Below are 8,211 nucleotides of genomic sequence, written 5' to 3'. Positions count from 1 at the left end.
AACAACGCTTAATTTTTTTTTCAGTGCTAGGGATCAAACAGGGCCCAATGCAGGGTAGGCAAGTGCTCTACCACTGAGCTACCCGCCCCAGTCCTCAATGACAGTTTAAAAAAAAGGGGTGTGTGTGTGTGTGTGTGTGTGTGTGTATGTATGTTTGATAACTTTTTAAATAATCAAAGACATCATAAGAAAACTCTTTTGGAGTTTTTTAAAAATATTTTTTAGTTGTTGATGGACCTGTATTTATTTATTTTTATGTGGTGCTGAGGATCGAACCCAGTGCCTCACACATGCTAGGCAACTGCTCTACCACTGAGCCACAACCCCAGCCCCTGGAGTTTCTGATGCGTCTTTCTTGTTTTTATTGAACGATATTGGGTGCAAGGGTTAATAGTACCTCCTCCCCAGTTCTCACCCTTCCAGAAGAGGACGGTTGCAGACGTTCAGTCAAGATGGGAGAGACACAGAACAACCCACAGGGAAGACAGAGACTGGGACCGTGCGTCCACAAGTCAAGAAGGCCAAGGACTGCCAGCAACGGCTGGAAGAGGCCAGCAAGGACCCTTGGCCAGAGCTTCCTGGAGCCTGGCCCTGCCCACGTCTCCACTGGGCCCCAGGCTCCAGAACCTGGAGAGAGCACACTCGTGTTGTTTTAAGCCAGCCAGTTTACGGTTCTCTGTGACGGCAGCCTCGGGAGATCTCCAGAGTCAGGGAGAGCACCCTGCTTTTCTGCTTAAGGCTGCGGAACGTCTTAATTTATTCCTGCACAGAGGTCAACAGCACAGGCTCCGAGCACAAACCGTCCTAGGTAAGCTGTATTTCTTTGGGCAGATTATCTAAGCTCTTTGTGCCTCAGTTTGCACATCAGTAAAATGGGGTTGGGCATCCTGCTGGGGGAAGGGATGTTTACCCTGTGCCCTCTGAAGGTTTGCTGGACTAAACTGACAGATTGAACGAGGGCAAGGCGTGCAAACGTACCGTCATGCTGAGGGGGAATACAGGAGCGTGGTTCCCCACCAACCCAAGATTATCCGGAAACATCTGGACCCCTTTCTCTATGGGGGAGAGAAGGAGGGGAGTGCAGACAATTGTGAGGGGTCATAAGTGATTTTCAGGAGGACTCAACAGGATGGGAAAACAGGAAACGGCTCGGGACAAAGTCTGTTTGGGCTGCAGAATGGGCGATGGTGTGTTCACCGTTCTCTATGGAGCCAACACAGAGGACAGCAGTGACCTCTGACAAGTCTGCCCAGGTGTGTTGACAGACTTGGCCTCCCTTTCTCGGTCCATGGAAACTTGGAGAAGGGTCAGAGGTACTTGTTTTTTCTGTGAGGTCCTGACATCCAGCAGACAGGAGGTGTCAGAGGGAAGCCTCCGCCAGCACCCAACACTCTAAGCTCCTTTAATTTAAAATGCCAGCCTGCCGGGCACCGTCTTGGAGGGTGATCGTCCCTGGACTCCTTCGCTACCTCACGTTCTTGGGAGGCTGAAATGGGATCATGCATGTAAACTAATCGGCAAGTGCCCAGCCCCTCCTAAGAGCTTAGCATCAGCTAGATGCTCACTGTGCCCCTCAGGGGTCACCATGATGGGGGGGTGGCTGCTCTAGCTAGCTGGGCCCCTCCCCTGCTAGGTGACTGGGGGCCACTGAAGGGGCTGGCTAGCCGGGGCTGCTTGGGAGCCTTAAGCTATGGCAGGAATAGCTGTTCTCTGGGGAGAACAGCCTCTCAGAGGGACCCTTGGCCCTGGGAAGGAACTGAAGCTGTTCTGGAGCCGCCGTGGACCCTGCAGAACTTCAGCCCAGAGACACCTGGCTAGGGGGGATGTGTTCACACCAGGATGTCTGCCCTGGGTTCTCAGCCCGACTGAGGTTTGGCCTGATTCCAAACCTTGCCCTGCGCTCATGACTGTTTTAAATATAGCCGCAGATGCTGTGTGTTTAATAAAATATGTCCTTTTGAAAGCATTGTTCAGTTGTACTGGCTTTTCATTCTTGCACATTTTCTCAATTATGGACACTAAAAGCGGAATCACTACCACATGGGGCTTCGTTGTAAAACAGTTTTACAGAATGTTGTGAAAGGGTGTCCTACTCAAAATGCCAGAAACTTTTCCTACTGGAGGTGACCCTCTGCAGCCCCAAGGAGGCTGTCCAGACTGGCATCCACACCTCCTGCCCCAGGAGCTGCCACCTCCCCAAGAGCAGGTCTGCCATCAGCTTTGGTTGTCAGGAAGCCTGTGGCCACACCACAGCTGGTTCCACCTCTTTGTCATTTCACCCAGGGGACCTTCTCCCTCTCGGAACACAGAGAACAGGCTCCCCTTTCCCCACCACTGTCCCTCCTCACCTGGTCTCCTCCATGCTGACCTCCTCGGGGTCACTCCCACCGACCTCAGCGGGACCTTAACGCATCTGGGACCCCACGGCAGAGCAGCACGGTAGGCTGATGACAGTGGCTGGGACTTCGCTCACCTGTCAGTTTCCTGTTTTCATTCTGTAGCAGGAAAGGAAAGCTTCCAAGGTTGGAGCCAATAGGTATCCTAGCGAATGTAGAGATTTCTCTCCCTCCCCCCTGGAGAATCTGGTCTGCCTCCTCATGTCCTCCCCGGCCCCAACCCTCTTTCTCTTTCCTTTCATCCTGCAGGAAGTGCCTTAGTGGTGCCACAGAAAGACCTAGAACTTAGAGCGCATTGGGCGTGGATTCTGTTGGTGCCACTCACTAACTTTGAACATTTGGCAATTTCCTTGAACTCTGGTCCTCATCTCTGCCTAGAGATGAGGGATGAGAGAGATGAGAGAGGCAATTCCATCTCACAGGGCTCTTACAAAGATTAGGTGCACAGGGCTTCGTAAGTGCTTCGTAAATATTAGATGAGCTTGCATCCTATTAAAAGTTCTTAATCATGACCTTGGGGGAAATTCACACTGAGAAACGAATATAACAGATGTGGAATTCATCTTTTCCCTGACCAAAGCACCTGAAGAAGAAAAGTGATCACAGCTCTCATTAGTGAAGTAAATTGGATTCTCCAGTGCTGTCTTCACTGGGACACCCTCCAGCATCCTCGAAGACATCCCCCTCCAGTGACCCCCAGAAGTCCTTACAGTCTCGGTGTGTGTGTGTGTGTGTGTGTGTGTGTGTGTGTGTGTGCTCCCCCATGCATACTGACTAGGGTATCTACATGGCTTGTGTCCAAGGAGTGCTCAGGAGTACTGGGAGTTCGGGTAGAGAGATATTTGTACTGGTGTATTATCTACTGGTCCACACTGAGCACTCCAAAACCTAACAGCTTAAAAAAACAAACATTTATTCTCACCGAGTTTCTGAGAAACCAGGATGTAGCTTAACCAGGTGGCTCTGGCTCAGGGTGTCCCGTGTGGTTGCAGTGAAACTGTTGATCAGACTGGCACCAATGAAAGTCTGGAATGAGCTGGAGGATCTACTTCCAAGATGGCGCACTCATATAGCTAGTGGCCAGAGTCCTTAGTTCCTTGATGGCTGTTGGCTGGGGACCTCCAAAGGACAACTGGGCCCCTCCAGACCCCATACAATGTCCACCGGGCATTTGGCTCCCCTAGAGAAGGAGTTTGAGAACCAGTGTGTGACAGTATTACCAAAACAGAAGCCACAGTGTTCTTTATAACCTAGCCTCAGAAGTGACATGCTTCCCTTGGCTTCATTGGGTAAGTCAGTCCATATGCAAGGAGGGGCAGCATCACAAGGGCACGAGTGCCAGGAAACGGGACTGCTGGGATTGCAGGCGACCATCTTGGAATCTGGTTCCCATAGGTGCTAGGCACAGAATCTAAGCCAAGAGGCTTGGACATTCCTACATGGCATTCCCCTTAGTTTGTAGCGGCCAGAGCAATTGTCTTCCACTCTGGGTGGGGGAGGGAGGCTCTCCTAAGTAAAGCAGTTGTGCCAAATAAAGATTGTTACACAAAAGAGATCCAGGCAACTCTCCCTTACTGCACATGTGGACTCCTGGCCTGGGAGTTTCGGTCAGTTGCCTCAAGACTTAAAGGAGCATTACAGGAAGGCCACTGGCTAAGCTCCTGTGCTGGGCCCCAGCAGACCATGCTAATATCAAAATGGAGTCACTCACGCTGAAGTGCCAAGCTGAATTTAAGCATTTCTGAAATAAGAGCCTTATTTCCCAAACAGATCAGTTTCGATTGGCACGATAGTGAGATTCCCTTTGCCTTAATCACATGGAAAACGCAACTTGAAGTACCCAAGTAATTTGTTTTCCTACTGCTGTCGCCTTGTCCCCACCTTCGAGAAAAGTTATTTTGAAATGACTTATCTACTGTTTTTTTTTTTTTTTTTTTTTTTTTTCTGCTTTCTTCAGCTCTTTGCTGTCTACAAAATCAGCCTCCTCTGCTTGGTCCACTGGAATTCTGTTCTCTTTTATGAAATGACGTATTGCCCCATGCTGGAATAGAAAAAGCCAGTTAAGATCTTTAAATGAAATTGCTGTAATTGTGTCCTTTGCCAGGGCTCATCCTCATTCTTACTCCCCTTCCCATTTTCCCAGTTTCAGAGGTTCGAGAAGGCAGAGTGCTCCTTCTGATTCCCACTGAGGGGACCTCAGGACCTGTCTACATAATCTGGAGGTCCAGCACAAAATGAAGTATGTGGCCCCTTATTCGAAGTTAAGAATGTCAAGATATCAAAAGGAGCTGGGCACCATGGCGCACGCCTGTAATCCCAGCGGCTCGGGAGGCTGAGGCAGGAGGATCCTGAATTTAAAGTCAGCCTCAGTAATGGCGAGGCGCTAAGCCACTCAGTGAGACCCAGTCTCTAAATAAATACAAAATCTGGCTGGGAAATTAAAACAAAACAAAATAAGCAATTTATGCAAGTAAAAAGTATTTAATAAAAAAAAATAAAGAAAGAACAAAAATGATTTAAAAAAATAGGGCTGGGGATGTGGCTCAGAGGTCGAGTGCCCCTTAGTTCAATCCCGGGTACTCCCCAGCTGAAAAAAAAAGATAGCGAAAGAACAGTACCAGGTGTGGGAGCCTCGGAAGCACAAGGCCCTTGTGACTGCCCAGGCCACACGCCACCAGAGCCGGCCCACGTGGCACGAGACATGGGCAGACCCGTCAGGGTGAAAGCGTGTTATCGCGGGTTCGTGTCTGCACCCCAGGGTCTGGGCACTATGCTCTCCATGCTTGAACAAGGCCCTGAAGTTCCGTGTGAGATGTGCTGTGGTCAGGGCCTGCCTAGCCACCCCTCCCCATGGACTCCCTCTGCTAGGGGACCCCACGGCAAAACTGCCTCACACCCCAGGGTCTCAAATGTTTAGGATTATTAATCTTTACTTGGTTTTAAATACAGCTCTTTATTCTACAACTCAGAAAAGTCCACATCCAGCCTGAGGATAATTCCAGTAAGGAGCCCTTTCTGCTTGGTTTAAATTCTTTTTTTCTTCTTTTCTTTTTTTCTCTCTCTCTTTTTTTTTTTTTTTTGTATGAGGCATTGACCACTGAGCTTAACTATTGAGCCATATCCCCAGTTCTTTAGTTTCTATTTTGACAGGGTCTCACTAAGTTGCTTAGGGCCTCACTTAGTTGCTGAGGCTGGCCTTGAAACTTGTGATCCTCCTGCCTCAGACCCCAAGGGCTGCTGGGATTAAAGGTATGTGCTATGGTGCCCAGCTAAATTCTCTCTTTAAATGAGATATTTCTTAGAAGCTCCTCAGTTATTTGTGTGTGGAAATGACCTGCAGGGACCTTTCCTCCCCGAATCCTTTAGACATACCTACATTCTAAATTCTAAAAAAGGTGCACACTTGGGATGAACTCCTTCCTAGATGAGTATTGAGGGGTTTCCATGAAAGTTAGAAGTGACATGGGACCCAAGAGGCCTGCATCCCAGTCCTGCAGCTAAATGCACAGCCCTACCGTTCTCCCAACAGGCATTTATAGAGCACCTGTTTAGACCAAGTGCTGAGCTTGGTGCTGGGTATGCAATAGGGAACTAGACAGCCTCGGTCCTCCCCACAAGGGAACCGTCCTGGAGCTTTGACTTACTCACCTGCATGGTAAGAGGTTGAAGTAAGTCAGGGCTCCCGGCCTGGGAGGAGAGAAGATGCAGCGCTTTCCACTAACCTCAAATTGAACTCAGCGTTTCTTTCCATGATAAATGTAGGCCACACATCAAAGCCCTTGATAGCGCATGCCCAGTGTGTTATCACCAGTGGAAGTCACAGATGTGTTCATGCCACACTACAGTTGCTACAGGTGTCTGAAAATGTCATACACCTTCATCATCCCTTGAAAACTAAGAAAGATGTGAGACCAGGCCGGGTGTCGTAGTGCACACCTGTAACCCCAGAGGCTCAGGAGCTGAGGCAGGAGGGTCATAGGTCTGAAGCCAGCCTCAGCAACTTAGTGAGGCCCTGTCTCAAAATAAAAAATTAAAAGGGCTGCAGATGTGGTCTAATGGGTAAGCACCCCCAGTTCAATCCCTGATACCAAAAAAGGAAAAGAAAAGAAGGAAAGACGTGAGAGCAGCTGCTGACCACACACCTGTGCACCTGCAGTTGCTGACCACACACCTGTGCACCTGCAGCTGCTGACCACACACCTGTGCACCTGCAGTTGCTGACCACACACCTGTGCACCTGCAGCTCCTGACCACACACCTGTGCACTCGCAGTGTCTTTCAACATCACTGGCCTCCTTGTACCCCAGTTTACTCATTCAGAAATAGTATTGGCAGTCACCAAACTTCCAAAGGCACAACTAAGCTGGACTGCTGGGACCCCTCGTGTTTCACATCTTGCAGATGCAGATGGGGTGTGATTTCTCCCTCAGAGAAAGAAAGCGTGGCTTCATCATGGACGGGGTGTTGGCCTTTCTTTGATGGTATCCCTCCTGTCTGGGCTGCAAGTGACTCTGGGGCTTGGTGGATGGAGGTGGGGCACCCTGGTGCTCTGTTTTTGAAAAAAACGTTGCAGGGGCCCCGGGAATGATATGGGACAAAAACCCTGTGAAACTCTCTATACACATGTGAAGGTACCAGGGGAGATGATCTCCCAAGGGCTTGCCTTCCCTATAGTCCTAGTCATTTCCAGGAGATTCAGTCCTCAAAGGAGCCTGGGAGGTGGTTTTCTATCCCATACAATGAATCAAAATGTGTCTGTAAAAATAAAAAATATTTTAATTAAAAAAAAAAAACAAAGAAAAAGAAACAGATAAGGAAACCATTAGTTACTAGAGATGTCTTGAGACTTTCTCTGGGTCACCCTGTTTGCAAGTGATAGAGCTAGCACTTGAATGTCAGGGTGGCCTCAGGGGAGGGCTCATGGGTGTCTGGGGACTCAGACAGGCCTCACATGCCAAGGGTGACCAATTAATGGTGCAGAGGAAAGGAGCTTTGGAAATTCAAAGCAAGCAATCGCCTTCATCTAGTGTGGGGCAAGAAGTCTTCCCCAAGCTCGAGCCCTACGGATTCAGACACAGGGAGATGAGAGAGCTGTGAAACGGAACAGGGAGGGTGGGACGGTGAGGCGATCCATGCAGAAAGACCTGAGGGTGTGTCCTTGGAGGTGGAGGGGACCTGAGAATGCAGAGGCTGGAGCCCAGGATAGACGGGGGCCAGCTTGACTGCCAGACCGAGCAGTTCATACTTGGATGGGGACCAGATGAACAGGAGCTGACAAGGAGCAGCCTGGAGGCAGGACGGGCTCCCATGAGAAGGGCCCACGCCCACAGGGAGGCAGTGGCGTGGGGACAGCAAGGTCAGCAGAACTCCACGTCCGGTTGCAGGGGCACGCGTCGGGAGGCCCAGTGGAGCGCGCGGACAGGGGAGAGGACGCGGGAGGCTGAGAGCATGAGGGGCCACAGGGGAAGCCGAACTGGCCTGCTGGGGCCTCCCTGGAGCCAGAGCTCCCCAGCCGCTCCAGGTCCCGCGGAGGATCAGCCCTGCCCCAGCTCTGCTCGGCTCTTTTCTTCCTTTCCAACAATTTAGCCCCATAACTGGTGGGAACAGTAGCTTTGGCCACTTGCGGGAGCCCTGCGGCCCACTGTGGTTGCACAGAAGGACCAGCCACAGGCGTGGGGAGGATTGCATCAGCTCACAGGAGGCGACAGAGAAAGCGGCAGGCGCATTTTCCTCCTCCTTTGCAAGTGGCCAGTCACACTGAGTTGATGAAGAAAGGACCGTGGAGGCACCTATGTGTCCTTCAGACTGAGCCTGG

The sequence above is a fragment of the Sciurus carolinensis genome, chromosome 13 (genome assembly GCF_902686445.1).
Source record: "Sciurus carolinensis chromosome 13, mSciCar1.2, whole genome shotgun sequence".
NCBI classification, from domain to species: Eukaryota; Metazoa; Chordata; class Mammalia; order Rodentia; family Sciuridae; genus Sciurus; species Sciurus carolinensis.
The sequence above is the reverse complement of the archived record's forward strand: the minus strand, read 5'-3'. Positions refer to the sequence as shown.